Here is a 22,914-nt window from a genome sequence, read left to right as displayed (position 1 = left end):
TGTTCTCCATTCCATGTCTGTACTGTAATGCGTTAGCCGAAGTAGAGGGGAAATCGATGGTCACTGCTTGGACAGCAAAGCTAAGCACAGCATCAGTCCACCCATGGCAGATCGACTCATGGTGATTTGATGAAGTGGCATGCTGGTGCTGCTGACAGTAGTTATCGACTCAAAGATGTTGACTCAAAGATCTTGATCCCCACCCGCATGTCTGTCTGTCCTTCTGTACAGTATGTCTGTGCCTCTGCATGTAAACATGTGTATGTGATCAAGTCTCATGTTCTGCATTCAAGTGTAAAAGTCACATTTAGCAACATCTGCCTGCCTGCGTTGCCTGCCTGTATTGCCTGCCTGCCTGCGTTGCCTGCCTGCCTGCGTTGTTCCTCCACTCCTCGTTAAGAGGTGGGAGGTGTAAACATAAACAATCTCTCTTTATAACTGCAGTGAGTGACAGTGATGACATTTCCACTGAGCAGGAAACTGTGTCCGACACGCTAAAAACAAGTGTGTGCCTGTGTGTGTGTTCATGCCTCAAACCACAGAGATATCTGAGCCATTTCTCACTTCTTCTTCCTCTGAGACAATGCAGCTCTCTTCACTTTCAGATTTGTCTCTGTGAGACTGTGTGTCTGGTGTCGGGTTTGCAGTGAGACTGTGTGTCTGGTGTTGGGTTTGCAGTGAGACTGTGGAGGCACAGTATTAATTATATTGTCACAGTAGGGCCTGAGAATGATAGAGAGAGAGAGAGAACTCTGGTTAATTATCAGCCCTGGTGCCAAAGATGTAAGACTCCTGATTCAAACACAAAGACCAGGGAGGTTTCCCAATGCCTCACAAAGAATTGCACCTATTGGTAGATGGGTAAAAAAAAGCAGACATTGAATATCCCTTTGAACATGGTGAAGTTATTAACTGCACTTTGGATGGTGTATCAATAAACCCAGTCAATACAACGATACAGGCGTCCTTCCTAACTCAGTTGCCAGAGAGGAAGGAAACCGCTCAGGGATTTCACCATGAGGCCAATGGTGACTTTAAAACAGTTACAGAGTTTAGTGGCTGTGATAGGAGAAAACTGAGGACGGATCATCAACATTGTAGTTACTCCACAATACTAATCTAAATCACAGAGTGAAAAGAAGGAAGCCTGTACAGAATAGAACTATTCCAAAACTTGCATCCTGTTTGAGGCACTAAAGTAAAACTGCAAAAGATGTGGCCAAGAATTTAACGTTATGTCCAGAATGCAAATTGTTATGTTTGGAGTACCACTTTTCATATGTTCAAGCATGATGGCGACTGCATCATGTTATGGGTATGTTTGTCATCGGACTAAAAGGACTAATGTCATCGGACATCAAGGACTAAGGAGTTTTTGGGGATAAAAAGAAAAGTAATAGAGCTAATCCTAGAGGAAAATCTAGTTCAGTCTGCTTTCCACCAGACACTGGGAGATGAATTCATCTTTCAGCAGGACAATAACTTAAAACACAAGGCCAAATATACACTGGAGTTGCTTACCAAGACGATATTGAATGTTCCTGTGGCATAGTTACAGTGTTGACTTGAATTGGCTTGAAAATCTATGGCAAGACTTGACAACGGCTGTCTAGCAATGATCAACAACCAACTTGACAGAGCTTGAAGAATCACAATCCAGGTGTGCAAAGCTCTTGGAGACATACCCAGAAAGACTCACAGCTGTAATCACTGCCAAAGGTGATTCTAACATGTATTGACTCGGGGGTGTAAATACTGATGTAAATAAGATATTTCTGTATTTCATTTTCACAAAATGTGCAACATTTTCTAAAAACATGTTTTCACTTTGTCATTATGGGGTGTTGTGTGAAAAAATATACATGTAATCTATTTTGAATTCAGGCTGTAACACAATGTGGAATACGTCAAGGAGGATGAATGCTTTCTGAAGTGAAGTGCTATGTACCTTAGTTAACATATAGCAGTGGACAAAGTCTCATGTGATTGCTTAACACTCAAACTATTACCAGAATATCTCTTGGCCATCGGATCGACACAGTGTGGAGACTCTCAACCACTAACCGTTGGGATAATAAAATGAGCAGAATTACCATGCTGGTTTGGGAATATGTGAAGGAATAGCTGAGTGGAACTGGAACGTTCAATATGAGCATTTCCAATGGATAAAACGGGGCCCTTTTTCCATTGTATGAGTGCCCGTGTGCCTGTTTGTGCACATGAATGTGTGGTGTGTGTTTTGTCTGTCAAGGCAAATACTGTGTCAACTCACTGTAGCATTGCTCACCTCGAATGCTACTGTGTCCTTGTGTGAGCATGAGCACTTAGCACTAACTGGTGATCCAATCATTCAGTCTTACAGGATACTCAGTCAAAGTTTCTGTGATTTATAACACAAACTATGTGCCACAAAATGCTATTGTGTTCCCTTATAACACTCTTCCTGTATTAGGAATAAGTATTAGGCATCAATCCGCATGAATCTGTTGTTTGGGCCCATGTGCTATTTCTTATCCCTTAAAGCTCCGATCTGGGATTTGTTGTATAGCAGAATAGCGAACCAACCATTCACTTGTTTGGGTTGAACAGATTCCCAGATCCCAAACTGTAGCTTTAACTAAAGCAGTGGAACCCAGGAGTCTTATATGGTTGGCCCAAACATTGCTCAATGGTATGTGTTCATGTTGATCTCTGTCTAGGTCGAATATGTTTCAGCCTGGTTCTGTCTGCTGCCTCTGGAGATGGTTATTAGTGAAATGATGACGAATAGGGACATATAAAACTGCCTTATGTTTGGCTCCTTATCGATGAATCATCTCTTGCCAGAGCCCTTGAGCTAAGAGGTTGATAACGTTCTCATTCGCATGTCAAGGCTGAAATCATAATTCATTCATTGACTAAGACATCAACAATTGGACTTGTGTGGGCCGTATGGATGACAGATGTGTTGAAAGACATGTATTGTACAGTATATTATTGGTCTCCTCAAATGTATACATACAACGGACTACAACGCCAGAGGCCATCCATGAGTCATGTGGCTGGAATCCACAGTAGGGGGAAGCAGCGCCACTGACCGCCCCACCACCGTTGTTATAGTTTGTTGTTGCCAAGCTGAGGAGCGTCGCACATCATAGTACATATTTTTTTGCAGTACATACATCATTTGTTGCAGTACATACATATTTTGCTCTTTTATCAGGTGTGCAATGATGTCCGAGAGGGAGAAAAAACTGTGTTTGTTGTTTACAGCACAAGAACTCGGAGTACCTTGCTGTTGTAATATCGCAAACGGACGTGGCTGTTTCACCATTAAGGATTCCAGCTATAAGTCACGCACACATGAGGAAGAAAAGATTTGACTTTCTATATTTGAGATGGGAGCCCTTAAGCAAACTGTATACAATGACATCAAAGTGTCCAAATGGATCCGGAGTATTCTGCCAGAAGGAGGGATCATCCGCAGAATACTCCGGATGCATTTGTGCGTGTGCGTGCCTGCCTGCCTGCCTGCCTGCCTGCCTGCCTGTCTGCCTGTCTGTCTGTCTGTCTGTCTGTCTGTCTGTCTGTCTGTCTGTCTGTCTGTCTGTCTGTCTGTCTGTCTGTCTGTGTTGGTGGGGGGTTCAAAGGTTAATGATGAGATGACTGTCAGTCTGATTGAAACATGATTCCTCCCTAACACCCTATAGTGAGCAACAGAAGACACACCTTTCTCCAGCGCAAGGGAACCAAACCAGGAAGTTGGTCCATAATCATGGATGCGGTAACTAGCTGTAGTGGAGTGCATGCAGAGTCAAGGTGAACAGCACTAAACTAAACCAGGTAGAAATGTGAGAAGGATTGTAGCATGCAGCAAGTACATAATGTCTCACATGCATACATACATACGCACACACACACACACACACGCACACGGACAGGCACACGCACAGGCTGTGTTGCATGAAAGATTTTAAAAGGGGACATTAGCAGATATTTTTCTAATTAGCTGTCAAGTTGTACACCACCCTAGTGAGGTTTATTGAAGTTTCACATACATCTTGAAATAGGAGACAGGGGAGCCAGTGGAAGAAAAATAATGATGTCATTGATCTCCTATATCCTGTTTCTCATCTCTAGCTACATCAAGGGGATGTTTTTGATTATATTCACACCTTTCTAGAGCCCCACCCACTCTTCAAACACACGCACCTCAGCACGGACACAAACACACCCACACACCATGGGTATGACATGGCAAGGGACCAAGAGGGCCACAATGTCCTTATTACCTCAAATTAAGTCACCAACGGTAGGCTATATAATGATGGGCCTCCAGAAACAGCACAAAGAAATCCCCTTGACCAAACAACATCTCTTGTCCAGTAGATAACTTGGACGATAAAAAACTCAAATGAAGATGTTGGATTTGTCTTAGTTAATCTACAGTAGGGTCTTGCTAAGTTAATATTTATCCTGCTAAACATAAACATAGACAGAATTGATATTTGATCTGTTTTCTCTGCAAGGACAGCCTTGGCGGTTCCTGAACCTCTAATCACACTCAAGGTCATGTACGTGCGCGTTTGCACACAGAACGTACACACAACGTACACACAACGTATACACAATGTTTCATTCAGCCACATTTGTATTTATTTTTTCAAAGGTCAGTGAATTCTCTTATTGATCCGCACAGACGTTGTGGGAATTGGCCATAGAGCTGGACCCAACTTAACCACAGAAGACATTCAAGGACATGTTCTCCTTAGAAATGTGTCTGTTGCTGACATTGAGTTGGAGTTTGCAATTGTTTGAGACACACAGTGTGTTATCTTTGATCCATAAGTAATGGTGTTTGCTGACTTCATCATGCTTTTTCAAGAGGACCAGTGAGAATTGTCTACCCCTGTCTGTCAGAAGGCCGGCCAGTTAAATGTGTACTTTAAAGTTTTCAAAAGAACCTAAGTCTCTCTCTCTCTCTCTCTCTCTCTTCTCTCTCTCTCTCTCTCTCTCTCTCTCTCTCTCTCTCTCTCAGCCAAGTCTTGCTGAGCTTCCTCCGTTCACACCAGAGGACTGAATGTTCTCTCTTCCTCCATCACAGATGAATGAGGCCTTTTGTTAGCTCCATTGAAACAAAAAGAAGAAGTAGAGGATACTTCCTCTCAGGTTATATCAGTTGAACAGCAGCTATTCAGATACAGTTTGGCAATTGAGCTATATGTTATATGTTGTGTGGTCCATTGGAAAGGAACACACGGAATGCTGCATGTTTTAGTAATTCCCGAGAAGCAAAAGACATTCAAGTTCGAAAATTCAGAGGGGGTGGAGTGATTCTCAAAGGAGGCAAAACAGGAAGTTGCACAGCAGTGGAGCTCCAAAATTGACCTTTTTTGTGTCACTGCCCATCTCCTCTCAGATCCGTAGCGCTGTCTCCATGGCAACATACCAGCTATTCCCCTCAAGACCTGTTGTTGATGTACATCTCAATCTGATAGCTGTGATAGGCCTGGGGGCAGTAATGTATTTCATCTGACCTGGTGGAGCAATCATTTCAGGTGTGAAACCGTCTGAATTCGCTTCGATATGTGTTTGTGTGTCATTCAAAGGTTGAATAGGCAAGACACAAAATATATGTGACTTTGAACAGGGTATGACAGTAGGTGCCAGGTGCACCGGTTTGATGGTGCCAAGAGCTGCAACGCTGCTGGGTTTTTCACGCTCAACAGTTTCCTGTGTGTGTCAAGAATGGTCCACCACCCAAAGGACATCCATCCAACTTGACATAACTGTGGAAAACATTGGAGTCAACATGGGCTTCAATCCCGAGTGGTGCAGTGGTCTAAGGCACTGCATCTCAGTGCTAGAGGCGTCACTAAAAACCCTGGTTCGATTCCAGGCTGTATCACAACCGGTCGTGATTAGGAGTCCCACAGGGTGGCACACAATTGGCCCAGTGTTGTCCGGGTTTGGGTTTGCCCAGGGTAGGCCATCATTGTAAATAAGAATTTGTTCTTAACTGACTTTCCTAGTGAAATCAAAATATTTAAATACAAATAATTCATGTGGAATGCTTTGTAGAGTCCTTGCGCCAAAGAATTGAGGCTGTTCTGAGGGCAACAGTGGGTGTACTCAGTGTATACACCATGCACTATCGTGATACATTAATTCACCTTGATGGCAACATTACAAGTAGGTCTATCTATGAGTCCTTGACTATGAAATTGATAAGGCAATCTATTTTAGACTGGAAATTATTGTCCCACAATATAGTAGCCATGTAGGCCAATCTGATATCAATGTAGGCAAGACTGGATGACTGTGCCTGACTCCGTGCACCAGAGGAGGCTGGTGGGAGCGGTATGGAATGGTAACAAACACATCAAACATATGGAAACAACATGTTTGACTCCGTTCCATTTATTCCATTACAAGGAGCCCATCCTCCTATACCTCATCACACCAGCCTCCTCTGCCATACACATATTCAGAACAGTTGTGAAACCAATGATACACTTTATGTCAGGGTGTGGCTGATATTGAAATCATTAGATTTGCAACTATTCGTGCTACACTGATAAGGCATTGCTTAACATAATGAAGTTTGAACACAGGAGGTTGTTGGCACCTTAATTGGGGAGGACGGGGCTCTTGGTAATGACTGGTGGAATGGTATCCAATACATCAATCACGTGATTTCCATGTGTTTGATGCCATTCCATATACGTCGTTCCAGCCATTACTATGAGCCGTCCTCCCCTCAGCAGCCTCCACTGAGTTTGAATAATGCATAAGGTGAATCAGATAGTACCTTTTCTCATGTGAAAAACCTGCAAGCATGCAGGTGTTGACGCTACATTTTCTACATAATAGGACATCATCTGAATCCTGCCTGCTCTTTAAGATTACATGGATACAAAACTAGTAATGTGATTGAGTACTTTGTTTCTCTGAGAGGTTTTTTTGATTTGAGGTTGGTCCTCCTCTAGACTTCCTGAGCTCAGGTCTGTGTGACTGTGAGCTGGAGAAGCCCCTTGTTGTTCCTCTCTGTGTGAATTTAAAACAATACGCACTGTGATGTGTCTGAAGTTCTGTCGTCTCTGCACAAGGAAGTCGGCTTCAAGGAGCTGATTGCACTTCCTGTTTTGGATGAGATTCTTTGGCCACCTAGCTGTTCTCCTTTCGGACCAGTTTCCTCCTTGTTAAATATCAAAATGTAAACCACTACAGAGGTGGTGACTCAGTTGGCTCATGCTGGGAGGAAGACACTGTTGAACGGTTGTGCAGTCGACTGAGCATTGGCCAACCCTCTTCAGAACTTCAGGTACTTAAGTCTCTTGTGACAGAGTGGGTCAAACATTACAACATTATAATCAAGTAGCTGGTTCTGGGTGCCAAGATTACAAATATTAAATTGCCCCACACGATTAAAAAAAAAGGATTTTCAGAGACAAGAGTGAGTCAAAACAAATGGTACACTCTAGGGTTGATGATGACAGTACTGTGTGTACTACTACAAACAGTAGGGGGAAAAGTATTCAATTGTCATACTTGAGTAAAAGTAAAGAAAACTTAATAGAAAATGACTTAAGTACTTTTGGGTGGCAGGGAAAATGTAAGGAGTACAAAGTACATTATTTTCTTTAGGAATGCAGTGAGGTAAAAGTAAAAGTTGGCAAAAATATAAAAAGTAAAGTAAAGTACAGATACCCCAAAAAACTACTTAAGTAGTACTTTAAAGTATTTTTACTTAGGTACTCTACACCACTGCAAACGAGCTTCCAGCATGCATCTGTTAATGTATGAATTAAGCATGTGTTAATTATTTTAAAAGAAATTCAACAAGGGTTGCCTCGGTTAAAGGAATCCAGATACCTTGAGCTTTGGCGGGTAAAACAGGCATCCCCTGTGTATCTCTTTGTCCATTGAGCCCCCCTTCATCAGAGAGGTCTTAGGTCAGACGTGTGCCTGCATTCTCTCCCAACCCCCGGGGCCGGCCTCTCGTCAAACTCTGCGCCCAACTCGTCCTCTTTGCTTGCCGGCCTGTAGCATAACCCGGTCTGGCACCTCGTCCCACGGGCCGTGCTCCAAACTCCCCCACTAACCCTTGTTCCCTTTGCCCAACCCCTCCCCCCATGCCCCCCATCAACCCCATCCCAATGTGGGCATGGTGCCAGACTGTCCCCAACAACAATAGGCTACCCACTCAAGCATAGACAGAGAAAGGAGAGAAAGGAGCGGACACAGTCAAGTTATGAAGGGTCTGTGCGCCAATTGGGTCTTTTGTTTAATTTTAAACAAATTACTTTTTTCAATCCATTCATATTAAATCGATTTAACAGGGATGGCTTGGGGGAGATGGAGTCGTCTACCGGGTGTGTGTCTGGGGGGTGACATGTATGGCAGAGAGAACAGGGAAGCATCCAGATAAGATTCAGTGGAGTATAATAATAGGAATATGGGGGGAACCGGGAATAAGGTGGAAGAGAAGAAATAAGGTGGAAGAGAGGGAAGAAGGTGGAAGAGCGAGAATAAGGTGGAAGAGCGAGAATAAGGTGGAAGAGAGGGAATAAGGTGGAAGAGCGAGAATAAGGTGGAAGAGAGGGAATAAGGTGGAAGAGAGGGAATAAGGTGGAAGAGCGAGAATAAGTTGGAAGAGCGAGAATAAGGTGGAAGAGCGAGAATAAGGTGGAAGAGAGGGAATAAGGTGGAAGAGCGAGAATAAGGTGGAAGAGCGAGAATAAGGTGGAAGAGAGGGAATAAGGTGGAAGAGAGAGAATACGGTGGAAGAGAGAGAAAAAGGTGGAAGAGAGGGAACGTCAGCCATGGAGAACCCTACAGGGAGGTGTTGCAACAGATATTTCACCCAGGCACCTCACAGCATGAAGGAGACAGATGACAAATGAGATAGAGGATGAGGTCTCACGGCCTGTCTGTCCCCTGAAGGTAGCTGATTCTGTACATGTCTGTGCAGGCAGTGGAGTGGAGTGTTGGGAGGCCTCAGCTGTAGGCTACACAGACAGTGTAAGAATGATTTCATCTTTCAAGTCTCCCCATGACTTCAGGGGATATATTTTCAATCAAATGTGAGGTTCAGAATGAGATGTTCTGATATTCTAGAGAGCCCATCAGTTGACGACTGAAGTCGACTTGAGTAGTCGGCTGTGTACCAACTCCTTGAGCCAAACATAATTGAAGCGTTTCAGATCAACTTTGAGTGAATCCCAGAGAGCACAGCCTTTGTGGATTTTCTGAGTGTATTTCTCTGTAGACCGGCTGGGGATACGCTCCTGGTTAGGAACATTAATTTGCACCCAGTACCTACAGGCAATACCAGAGGATTAGCTGAGAGAGAGAGAGAGAGAGAGAGAGAGAGAGAGAGAGAGAGAGAGAGAGAGAGAGAGAGAGAGTTGAAAGAATGGCCTCCCTCCCTCCAAAGAGCATTCTTCCAAACCCCCATGTTCTCTCTCAGGGAAGTCAGACTCAGGGTTACTTCCCAGAAACGGTACCACCCTCCACAGCTCTCCATAACAAAGCTCTGGAATACTGATTAGGATAGTACTGAATTCTAATGTGTTTTAGGACAGGATCATACACACATTAGGGTTGTATTACCACACTATGTCTACTACGTGGAAAACAGGAAGTGTGGACCAATGTTAAATCAAAACAAACATTCAATACTGACAGCGATCTCAACCATCTGGTGAGGATTTGTGATTTCGCAACATATTGTTGCTATAGCACTAGTCTTCATCCGATTCAGTCCACTTAAACTGGCTTTATTACGAAGGTTTCATCATGTGTTTCATGTGGAAATTCATAATGTGTTTCTATGTTTGTGCACGACTATGGGCATTTATTTGTCTGTTTGAAACCACAGTAGCCAAATGCAGGTACTTTAGCAATAGCTAGTCTTTAGCAACAGCAAATATGTGCATGTTTCTTGTGTGTGTGTGTGTGCTTGTTAGAGCCACAAGCATTCTGAGGCCGTAGGCTGGACTGCTCAGTCAGGAATCTCTTTCCCTTCAGGCTAAGTCCCTCCCGTTCACACTTTTCACCGAATGTGTGCAATGGTTAACATCTTGGCAGGCCGGGGTCATACCAAAGGTCATTTTACAAAGGCTTGTGTGGTGTTCCAGTAATGTAAGGTTGTATACCCAATCTACCTGCCTGTACGCTTGTTTATTCCATGTGTAACTCTGTGTTGTTGTCGTTTGTGTCGCACTGCTTTGCTTTATCTTGGCCAGGTTGCAGATGTAAATGAGAACTTGTTCTCAACTAGCCTACCTGGTTTAATCAAGGTGAAATGAAAAATAAGAAGAAGAAAAAATATCAAACATACTGATTTTACGAGGTAAAACCAGCTTTCAGGGCAAGACCTCATCCAAGATGTCCATGAAAAACTAGAATGTGTCAAACACATCTCCTTGAAGTTGAGTCCTTTTTTAGTAACAGGGTTGAAAAGGCCTCAGTTATTGCATGTTGACATTCTGGTTGACATGAGATTCCAATAGCATTACAAAGAGGGTACTTTAAACAGCAGAGAGGTAGACCAACACTAACCAACCAATAGAAAAGAATAGAACAGAATAGAATATAACTGAATAGAATATTACTGAATGGAATAGAACAGAATACAATAGAACAGAATAGAATAGAACTGAATAGAATAGAACTGAATAGAATAGAACAGAATACAATAGAAGGGAGCGGTGGGCGTGCATTGGCATTTTTTCGTCCCAGGGCCCAAGTGTGGACGTCCACATGTTCATGAGGACTCCTAACTCCATTTCTTCTAACAGTCCCATGGCAGATACAGTGGGGCAAAAAGGTATTTAGTCAGCCACCAATTGTGCAAGTTCTCCCACTTAAAAAGATGAGAGAGGCCTGTAATTTTCATCATAGGTACACTTCAACTATGACGGACAAAATGAGAAAAAAATCCAGAAAATCACATTGTAGGATTTTTAATGAATTTATTTGCAAATTGTGGTGGAAAATAAGTATTTGGTCAATGACAAAAGTTTATCTCAATACTTTGTTATATACCCTTTGTTGGCAATGACAGAGGTCAAATGTTTTCTGTAAGGTTTTCACACACTGTTGCTGGTATTTTGGCCCATTCCTCCATGCAGATCTCCTCTAGAGCAGTGATGTTTTGGGGCTGTTGCTGGGAAAAACGGACTTTCAACTCCCTCCAAAGATTTTTTTATGGAGTTGAGATCTGGAGACTGGCTAGGCCACTCCAGGACCTTGAAACCACTCCTTTGTTGCCCGGGCGGTGTGTTTGGGTTCATTGTCATGCTGAAAGGCCCAGCCACGTTTCATCTTCAATGCCCTTGCTGATGAAAAGAGGTTTTCACTCAAAATCTCACGATACATGGCCCCATTCATTCTTTCCTTTACACGGATCAGTCGTCCTGGTCGCTTTGCAGAAAAACAGCCCCAAAGCATGATGTTTCCACCCCCATGCTTCACAGTAGGTATGGTGTTCTTTGGATGCAACTCAGCATTCTTTGTCCTCCAAACACGACGAGCAGAGTTTTTACCAAAAAGTTATATTTTGGTTTCATCTGACCATATGACATTCTCCCAATCTTCTTCTGCATCATCCAAATGCTCTCTAGCAAACTTCAGACGGGCCTGGACATGTACTGGCTTAAGCAGGGGGACACGTCTGGCACTGCAGGATTTGAGTCCCTGGCGGCATAGTGTGTTACTGATGGTAGGCTTTGTTACTTTGGTCCCAGCTCTCTGCAGGTCATTCACTAGGTCCCCCCGTGTGGTTCTGGGATTTTTGCTCATCGTTCTTGTGATCATTTTGACCCCACGGGGTGAGATCTTGCGTGGAGCCCCAGATCGAGGGAGATTATCAGTGGTCTTGTAAGTCTTCCATTTCCTAATAATTGCTCCCACAGTTGATTTCTTCAAACCAAGCTGCTTACCTATTGCAGATTCAGTCTTCCCAGCCTAGTGCAGGTCTACAATTTTGTTTCTGGTGTCCTTTGACAGCTCTTTGGCCATAGTGGAGTTTGGAGTGTGACTGTTTGAGGTTATGGACAGGTGTCTTTTATACTGAAAACAAGTTCAAACAGGTGACATTAATACAGGTAACGAGTGGAGGACAGAGGATCCTCTTAAAGAAGAAGTTACAGGTCTGTGAGAGCCAGAAATCTTGCTTGTTTGTAGGTGACCAAATACTTATTTTCCACCATAATTTGCAAATAAATTCATTCAAAATCCTACAATGTGATTTTCTGGATTTTCTTCTCTCATTTTGTCTGTCATAGTTGAAGTGTACCTATGAAGAAAATTACAGGCCTCATCTTTTTAAGTGGGAGAACTTGCCCAATTGGTGGCTGACTAAATACTTTTTTTGCCCCACTATATATGTATATGAGATTAGCCAAGTCACAACAAGATCCAGCACAATGCATTCTTTATCAGTCTCTATCTGTTTCTATCAGATGGCACTATGAGATACTGAAACAATGGTCTAATGTCATGGGCTAGCTGGCTGGTAGCCGCCTCTGGCATTCCTGCATTGTGTAGTCAGATAGATGGAGATAGACCCACTGACCATCCATTCAGACCTATTAAGAACCCAATCAATTTGCACAGGGATGGGAAAAACCCTGTTAAATGCATCCACTCAGTGTCACATTCTGGTTGTGATGGCAGTGTCGGGGTGGATGGGTACAGCTAGAAGGCTGCTAGAGCCCAGAGGGGTCATTGAGTCAGTTGAGTGTTCGGTTCAGTAATATAGGGCAACTGGTGTTGCTATAGCTATAATAACAATGTCATTTCAGTCTGAATATAAGTGAAACAATTCATGTTTAAACTGAAGCTAAGAGCCTTGTTTTCTTCCATGTCTGGGCGTTTGGACGTTGGTGTTTGGAGGTTTACGATCTTTAGTTTTAATATGCTCCTCAAGAGTTGTCTTTAAATAAAAACGATCCAGAGTGTTATCATCAAATATCGAGACAATGCCAAGTGGTTCTTATGAACATTTCAGATCTAATCAAGGGAATTCCAGGCTTGCGTGTTAATTACTTTGCACTCTCCCACTCATCTGATCTGGTGTTCAAGCACTTCTATTTTCACATGGCGTTCATTTTCCGAAGTGTGAAGCGTTTCGTCCTGTACCATGACAGATAGACCGATAGCTCTCATGGTGCAGGATGGCACGCTTCACACGTCGTACACGTCACTCAAACTTCCATACTTCCCGAGGGTTTAGAATTGGGTGGAAACCGACAGGTTACATAATAGACAGGCTGGATCCAAGAGCCTGAGGCAGGGTATGTTAACTCTCCCGAAAGTCAAACATAACCCCATTCAACTCACCTTGTCTGTGAATAGCAATATTAATACATTACACTGTAACATGGATACTGTAATGTAAAGTGTTAACAAAGTGGAAAATCTTTGTTCTTTTGAATGAACTGTTTAACCCAAGTTAACGGGCCTTTGTTTCAAACAGTGCCATATGAGACTGCCTACTCATACAGTAAGGCTTGGCTAGGGCCTGGTGTTCTTCTGTAACTCTGCAAGTCAGTTACGAACATATTCGTATTTACAATGATGGCCGAACCTGGGCCAATTCTGCGCCGCCCTATGGGACTCCCAATCATGGCCAGTTGTGATACAGCCTGGAATTGAACCAGGGTCTGTAGTGACGCCTCTAGTACTGAGATTTAGTGCCTTAGACCGCTGCACCTCTCGGGGGCCCAAATGACCTGACCAGGAAGATAACTATTGTATTTAAGCTTATAGAAAGACCCTTCGTGAGGGGGAGTGTCAGCTAACACAGTACATCTAGTTATAGCTATAGCTAATCTGCTACCTGGTCAAGTCTGACGTTCACATTTTACCAAGCTTCATTTGACAGATGGAAGGGACGTCCATTTTCCAAACACACACAGACGCACTCACAGTCTTTGCGCACACACGCAAATTCACACACACATACACAGAAGCACAAAGGTGTTAATCGTAGTGACTGGAGACCATTCACACCTATGACAGGGTGTGGAGGAGGAACCCTGTAAGAAAAACAAGGTGTGGAGGAGGAACCCTGTAGGAAAACAAGGTGTGGAGAAAGGGAAAGGGGGATACCTAGTCAGTTATACAACTGAATGTCTTCATCTGAAATGTGTCTTCCTCATTCAACCCAACCCCACAAGGTGTGGAGGAGGAACCCTGTAGGAAAACAAGGTGTGGAGGAGGAACCCTGTAGGAAAACAAGGTGTGGAGAAAGGGAAAGGGGGATACCTAGTCAGTTATACAACTGAATGTCTTCATCTGAAATGTGTCTTCCTCATTCAACCCAACCCCACAAGGTGTGGAGGACGAACCCTTTACAAAAACAAGGTGTGGAGGAGGAACCCTGTAGGAAACAAGGTGTGGAGGAGGAACCCTGTAGGAAACAAGGTGTGGAGGAGGAACCCTGTAGGAAACCAAGGTGTGGAGGAGGAACCCTGTAGGAAACAAGGTGTGGAGGAGGAACCCTGTAGGAAACAAGGTGTGGAGGAGGAACCCTGTAGGAAACCAAGGTGTGGAGGAGGAACCCTGTAGGAAACAAGGTGTGGAGGAGGAACCCTGTAGGAACACTAGGTGTGGAGGAGGAACCCTGTAGGAAAACAAGGTGTGGAGGAGGAACCCTGTAGGAAACCAAGGTGTGGAGGAGGAACCCTGTAGGAAACAAGGTGTGGAGGAGGAACCCTGTAGGAAACCAAGGTGTGGAGGAGGAACCCTGTAGGAAACAAGGTGTGGAGGAGGAACCCTGTAGGAAAACAAGGTGTGGAGGATGAACCCTGTAGGAAACAAGGTGTGGAGGAGGAACCCTGTAGGAAACAAGGTGTGGAGGAGGAACCCTGTAGGAAACAAGGTGTGGAGGAGGAACCCTGTAGGAAACAAGGTGTGGAGGAGGAACCCTGTAGGAAACAAGGTGTGGAGGAGGAACCCTGTAGGAAAACTAGGTGTGGAGGAGGAACCCTGTAGGAAAACAAGGTGTGGAAGAGGAACCCTGTAGGAAAACAAGGTGTGGAAGAGGAACCCTGTAGGAAAACAAGGTGTGGAGGAGGAACCCTGTAGGAAAACAAGGTGTGGAAGAGGAACCCTGTAGGAAAACTAGGTGTGGAGGAGGAACCCTGTAGGAAAACAAGGTGTGGAAGAGGAACCCTGTAAGAAAAACAAGGTGTGGAATAGGAACCCTGTCGGAAAACAAGGTGTGGTGGAGGAACCCTGTAGGAAAACAAGGTGTGGAGGAGGAACTCTGTAGGAAAACAAGGTGTGGAGGAGGAACCCTGTAAGAAAAACAAGGTGTGGAGGAGGAACCCTGTAGGAAAACAAGGTGTGGAGGATGAACCCTGTAAGAAAAACAAGGTGTGGAATAGGAACCCTGTAGGAAAACAAGGTGTAGAGGAGGAACCCTGTAGGAAAACAAGGTTGTAAAGAGATAAAGGAAGAGAAAGGTCAGAGGAAGTGATGTAATCACAATGGGGACAACCCTTTTTTCATGGGAACTGCTGTGAGAGTAGTAACGTTTTGGTTTGCCCTGGTAAGGTTCCAATCTTGTATGTCTCTGTCATCTTATTTCCTACCTCACAGGCCAAATGTGACACAAACATCCCCCCTTCCACCCCCACCCCCATTGGCGCGGTGATACTTTTAGCACGGCCATGAAGAAAATAGTCCCAGTGCAAATAGGAATCAAAATGCGGTTAAGGTTAGACTACACCTCAAAGTGTCATTCAATGGATGTGCAAATTTTCACTCTACAGTGATTATGGTGTACAAATAGCCTGTCATAAATATCAGTTCTAAGTTAGTAGAGGCCCTGAGGTTTCTCTGACCATGTGACCGGACCAGGAATCCCAATCAGAAGTAACAAAGGAGAGGTGGCGACTAACCAGGTGACATGAGACTAACGCTGACTCAGAAACTCACTGTGACTTTATTCCCCCTTTCGAAGGTGTGGTTAAGCCTCTTTCTCTGCTCAGTGTTTTATCTACTAGGTGTTTTATCTGCTCAGTGTTTACTCTGCTCAGTGTTTACTCTGCTCAGTGTTTACTCTGCTCAGTGTTTTCTCTGCTCAGTGTTTACTCTGGCCTGTGGCGAGGAGAGGAGAGCAGTCTCCTTGCCTAATGATCTACATCACTGTGGTTCGGGTTATAAATAGCGGAGCGGTCATGGATGATGCCAGCTCAGTGCTGGAAAACGTTGTGCCCTCTCTCTGCTGAGAGAGAAAGACTCAATAGGGATGGGGTATATGGCATTGGGCGTTGCCGCTGCAACCTCAGTGGGCAAATACATTTCCCAGGTCGTCAGGGCAAATTAATTCAAATAAGTTGCCGAGGGAGCATGTCATATTGATGACATGAGCATACGGTACGCAAATTAACTATATTGCTCAGTCAGTATGCTAGTAAAATGTTCCGGATTCACAAGGCTCAGAAGTTTCCATTCTATATCATTACAGGAAATATACAATAATAAGCATTTCCTTTTTCTTTCTCATGCTCATACGTGTATGCAGCCTCTATTACTGAGCAGTGTGTGAGAGAGTGTCGTTTCTATTCAAGTTCCACATGCAGTGTATACTGTATTGGTTTTTATGCATTCACATTTTTATGCAAATCACTGTTGAGGAATTTAGAAGAGGAAATTCCCTCTGGCTTCCCTCCTCTGTTTTAGCTGTCTCTGGCCTAATCTGGAATAGGGTCCACTTTGTAGCAGGTTCTACTTACAATAGAGTCACAATAGTTTGTAAGTGGTTTATTGTTCATCGTTTGCATCTTATCATGCAAGCAGCTAGTTGAAGAGCTGTATATTACCATAGTGAATTCCTCAGGGGGGGGGGGGGGACAGCCAAATCAAAGTGCGTCTTCTATTATGAAAAACAATGGAGAGCCAATCACATTATCAATTACAAATATTTTATTACAAAATATATTTCACAAAAGGAGGTGATGGAAATGAGACTTAGTTGTTTAGCGAATAGTGAACAGATTTCATTGGGGTTGAATTAGTAGCCTATATCTTCCTATGTATCGGTGTTGCCATGGGAATGGATATTGGATATGGAGCCAACATACAACAGATGGCATGTGAAATCAGTGGCAGCGTGTCAACACACAAGCTTGCTTACAGTTTGAACCAGAGAGGGAGGAGTGCACGACTATTTCTACACAGCCTATTTCTTTCCCTAGTATGTTAGAGTATGTGAGGGAGAGCAAGTATGCACAGGTGTTACTGTCTTTATCACTCAGCTACATGGGTTCGAATCTCTTCTCCAGTAATGTGGGTGTGACGTACTCTGCTGAGTTTTGTGGCTATCACAGCTGCTCCTGGAATAACCAGGCCTAACTTAGTGGGAATAATTGGACAGTAGCTGTTCCAAGGTTATTTTGCTGGACATGCTGGGTCGGTTATTTCCCATACCATTGTACTGTACACTCCCTAGCTCTGTTCCCCCTGCCTAAAAGTGTTTGACTTCAATTGTTTTCAATTGAAAAGATATGTGAATGAGAGGCCCTGGATGTTGGTGTGGCAGGCCTAGGAACGGGCAATGGCTGTTTCTGTACAGTACCCAAAACTTCCAATAGTACAGCAGTCAGCACTTAGAAGGCCCCCTCAATGCACACAAACACACACACACCACACACACACACACACTACTTTTGCCTGGCTCTGGACCCAGGCCAGATATAATTACTAACATTCCACCACAAACCCAGGCCTGCGTCTCAGGTTAAAACTTCAGCAGGACTTCCACTATTCCACTGACGTCCTCATAGTCCCCTGTATGGAAGTGGGAGACTTGTCCAATTAAGGTTAGGTCAGAACAATACCTGTGTGTGATATGATGCACTATAAATGTGCATTACTGATGTACATAGTTATTTTTCAATCGCCCAACAAGATAACCACAAAGTACAGTACAGTGGGAAGTATCAGGTAAGCATCATGCATCATGCTGTCAGTCCAGTCTCTCTTTTTCTCGTATAATTGCTTTACATTTCTAGGAGGCTTCAAAGCTAAATCTGATGCTTTTCATTTTTACTCCCCTCAAGGAAAGGACACAGTGAAACAAAATTCTCACTCACCCTTCTTTCTTCAATCAATATATTATTTTCTCTGTCTCTCCTTGTACATTATTAGCATACCCATGGCGGGAAAGTCAGGCATGCCATTGTCTGATTGGGGGGCACCAACGCCAAGGAAAACAGCCCACCAATGAGAGGACCGCCTGCAGGGACAGCTGCGTGCCATTCAAGTGAACTGAGGACATTTCTGCTCATTATGACTCCGTGTGTGTGTGTGTGTGTGTGTGTGTGTGTGTGTGTGTGTGTGTGTGTGTGTGTGTGTGTGTGTGTGTGTGTGTGTGTGTGTGTGTGTGTGTGTGTGTGTGTGTGTGTGCGTTTGTGTGTGTAAGTAAAAAAAAAAGAGAGAGAGAGAGAGAGAGAGAGAGATGGAGAAAGAGTCAGGGGGAAGCATAGGGCAGACCAACTGAAAATAGATGCAGACAGTTGTTTTTCCAACATACTGATTATCCAGCAGCTGGAGCATGAACACAGTGAATAATTCCACCTTTCAACACCCTTTCAGATTCTTTCAACACTCTTTGTAGTGACATCTGAGGCCAGCTACTAGTTCCCTTGTTTTCGGGGGTAGGAGTTTAAATTGACCTTTTCCTCTGGGAGGCCTGAGTGGAACACATTCACCACATGGGCTCCAATCTCTCTATCTCCCTTCTCACTTCTCACTTCTCACTTCTGGTGTCTCTTTTCTCTCTTGCTCTTTTCCTCTCTCTCCCCAGGTAGCACATTTGGTTCATTGGAAGTTGTGGGAACGTACGTTTTTGTTTTCCCATTTGTTCTGGGAATTAAGCCATGAGTTTCCTGACCATTAAAATGTAGTTTTCTAAACGTTCTGAGAACTGAAGTGAAAATGTCGCTTGCTCTGGGAGCTTATATTTTCAGGTTGCAGGGAGGTTCTGAGAACGTCTTTCTATGGTTCACTGAAAGTTTTGCTGAGAAATTATAGATTATTTTACCTTTAATTACACTGCAAGCATAATTTGGGTTAACTGTTTTGAACTCCACAGATATAAATTAATTTGATTAGGCATTAATCATGTGAACACATTCATTTGTTTATTGTGGCATGGTGTAGGTATTTTTTTACTCATACACATTATTTTTGCCTATTTAAACAGACCCTATTTCAAAGGAAACAAGCACTCATTAAAACCTACACACCTAAACACAAGATAGAGGATAGAGAGAGTTTTGTTGATGCAGAATGTATATGTTTTTAAATAACGTTCTTTGAACATTACTAATGTTTACTTGTGGTTTTAATGGAAAGTTTTCATAATGTTCCGAGAACACGCCTTTCAATAGAACCATGAGGAAACCTGTAGAAAACATTATGCTTAAGTACTGGAATTCCCACAGAAGAACGTTGTTTCTTAATGTTTTCCGATTGTTCTGAGAACATGAGCTTAAATAGAATCATGGGGAAACCTGTAGAAAACGTTATGCTGAAGGACTGAAATTGCCACAGAAGAACGTTGTTACTTAATGTTTCTTAGAACCATGAGAAAACCTGTAGGAAACATTATGGGAAGGTTGTATGCAAAATAACTATCGGACAACCACGCTCCCACCAAGCTCAAAGAAACATATGGCTCTAAGAACGTCACATGCTATCTGTAGCCCTATTGCTTTGCTCTTTCCAACTCTTTCTCTCTCTCTCTCTTCCCCCCTCTCTCTCTCTGCCCCTGTCTAGTTCTTAAAGTGTTAGCACACACACAGCCATATTAGGATGTGAAAGAACATGCCCTTTTCTGCACAGGAATTTCTCAGTTCAGCTCCTTATCTCCCAGTACTCAGAGTGTAGATGATAACAGATCCTTCTGGCTGGGTACAAGAGCCTGCACTGTGTTTCAGTGAGAGGGGAGAAGAAGAAAGGAGAGGGGGATAGAGAGGGAGAGAGAAAGTGGAGAAAGAGAGAGAGAGAGAGAGTTGGACAAGAGAAAGCGAAGGCGGAGAGATAGATACATATTATTCCATTACGCACTAATATTAGGAACCAAGGAAAAGAGATCTAGGGAGGGGTCTGAGCCTGGATTTCATGCCAAAACCTTGTCCCCTTCCTTCTTCCTTCCCTCCCCTTCACAGATCTGATAGGACAGGTTAGGTCTAAGCAACATCGATGAAATTAGGTCGATCTAGAACAGTGAGGAAGCTCTCTTGTCATTGACCAAACACACAACAGTCCTACATTCTTCCAAATATAATGCACTTTTGACCAAATCAGCAGTGTTGTAACCCACAGACCAGAGATAAAACCTCTGTTGACATCGTTACAAGTAGGCTGAGTCCCAAATGGCCCCCTATTCCCTACATAGTGGACTACTTTTGGGGACACAACCATGGTAAACCACAGTCCCTAAAATGGACAGGTTGTACAGATCCGTTTGTCGACTTTCAGAATAATGAGGACGGCCCACATTCTTTAGCTCTGACTTCATCGTTTAAACCTACAGTGATTGGTTTAAAGTTTAGACACATGAGCCCCACTCTATACTTGCGTAGAGAAAAATCTTGGTGAGAGGCTTGCCACAGCAGCTCTGTTCCAGCTGTTATTTTGTAGTGCAGTCGTAAGCAGCAGAGCATGCCTCCTCAAAACATGTTTGGATTAGAAGGAGAGCATTATGCTGAATCCATGACACAGCATTTCACTTCAACACGTTGTCCCCTCTTTTTCACCTTCACATTATTATTATTATTATTATTTATTAAACCTTCATTTAACCAGGAAGGGCTCATTGAGATTTAACATCTCTTTTTCAAGAGCGTCCTGGCCAAGATAGGCAGCACCAAGTCATTACAAAAATTACAGACAAACAACATGAAAAACTACGAGTAATCTAGTAAAAACCATAGAATTTACAAGAGTATAACAAAATCATAAAACAGACAATTAAAAACATTGACAGGTCAGGGAATCAGTGATTTAAAAATACCAATCGGGAGTTCTTCCAGTTTAAAAGTATTTTGTAAGGTGTTCCAAGACGATGACGCAGAGTACATAAAAGCCCTTTTACCAAATTCCGTTCAGACATTTGGAACAGTTAGCAGGATAAAGTCCAGCGAACAAAGAGAGTACCCACCACATTTCTGAACAATAAAAATGCCCAGATAAATAGGTAGTAAATGCAAAATGGCTTTGTAAATAAAAGTATACCAGTGACTGAGCCTACGAGTGACTAGAGAAGGCCAGCCAACCCTGAGTGCAGTGGTGCGTAAGGGTTTTGCAGTTTAAAATACATCTCAAAGTGCCATGGTAAAGGGTGTCAATTGATCTCAAACACTGAGCGGAAGCATTCATATATAAAATATCCTCATAGTCTAGGCATAAATGTAGCTGATACGAGCCTCCTTCTCGCTTCAAAAGAAAAACAGTCCTTATTCCTAAAATAAAATCCCAATTTCAGCTTCAATTCTTTTGTAAGTTGTTGAATATGCAATTTAAAAGAGAGGCCGTTCATCAATTAAAATTCCAAGATATTGATATGAGGTTACAGTCTCAATCTCAATGCCCTGACAGGTAAGAATAGGTGAAAAGTTCAGAAGTCTGTTTCTTGCTTTAGAAAACACCATTAGTTTAGTTTTGTCAGTATTGAGGATAAGCTTCAATTGACACAAGGTATATTGAACAGTATAAAAATAATTTTGCAAGTTCTGGAAAGCTTTTGTAAGAGACGAGGCACAACAGTAAATAACAGTATCATCAGCATAAAAAGTTGCGCATTTTGGACATTTTTGTCTAAACTATTTATATAAATAGTGAATAAGAAAGGACCAAGTACAGAGCCTTGGGGCACACCATTACAGACAGACAATTGAACAGACATGAGCCCATCAAATTGAGTGCACTGAGTTCTATCAGACAGATTGTTAGCAAACCATGCAACTGCATGCTCCGAAAGACCTACACTCAACAATCTCTGCCTTAGTATAGCATGATCAACTGTATCAAAAGCCTTAGAGAGATCAATAAAAAGTGAGACACAGTGCTGTTTTTTGTCAAGAGCTTCAGTGATATCATTTACGTAAAACCTTCATGGCTGCTGTAATTGTGCTATGCTTCTTCCTGAAGCCAGATTGATACATTGATAAAATAGAGTTAGTATATAAAAACTCTTTTAGCTGTTCACTCACAAGGGTTTCAAGTATTTTCACCAGGGGTGACAGCTTTGAGATTGGCCTATAATTAGATTTGGAGAGTTGGATCTCCCCCTTTTAAAAGTGGTAGGACAAATGCTGATTTCCAGACCTTTGGAATTTCATTTACATTCCAGGGTTAGATTGAACAGATATGTAAGTTTAAGCTATGAAATCAGCTGCCAAATGTAAAAAGCAGGGATCCAAAAAGATCAGGACATGCAGGCTTTCTCTGATCTAAGGATTTCAGGGCTTTATGTACCACCTGCACTGAGAATGGCAAAAAGCTCAAAGTTTGACCAGCTCTCACTGGTTCATCCACACAGGGTTGTACAGAGACAGAGGACACTGAATCAAACAGCCTACCATGATACAAAGTGCTCATTGAATCAATTCAGCATTTCAATCTTGTTATATACAGAAACAAAGTCCTTCAATACACATTACGGCAATTCATTAACATTACTGTTACCAGACATAGACTTAATAGCCTTCCAAAACCTTCTAGGGTCATTCAGGTTATCAGTGGTAACAGACATAAAATATTCAGACTTGGCCTTCCTGGGAAGAAAAGAACACTTGTTTCGTAGCTACCTAAAAACAAGCCAATCAGCATCAGAACATGATTTCCTTGCTTTAGCCCAGGCTAGATTACGGTCGTGAATAATACAAGACAGCTCAGAAGAAAACCATG

This window comes from Oncorhynchus masou, chromosome 7 (assembly GCF_036934945.1).
Source record: "Oncorhynchus masou masou isolate Uvic2021 chromosome 7, UVic_Omas_1.1, whole genome shotgun sequence".
NCBI lineage: Eukaryota > Metazoa > Chordata > Actinopteri > Salmoniformes > Salmonidae > Oncorhynchus > Oncorhynchus masou.
Note: the sequence above shows the minus strand (reverse complement) of the source record.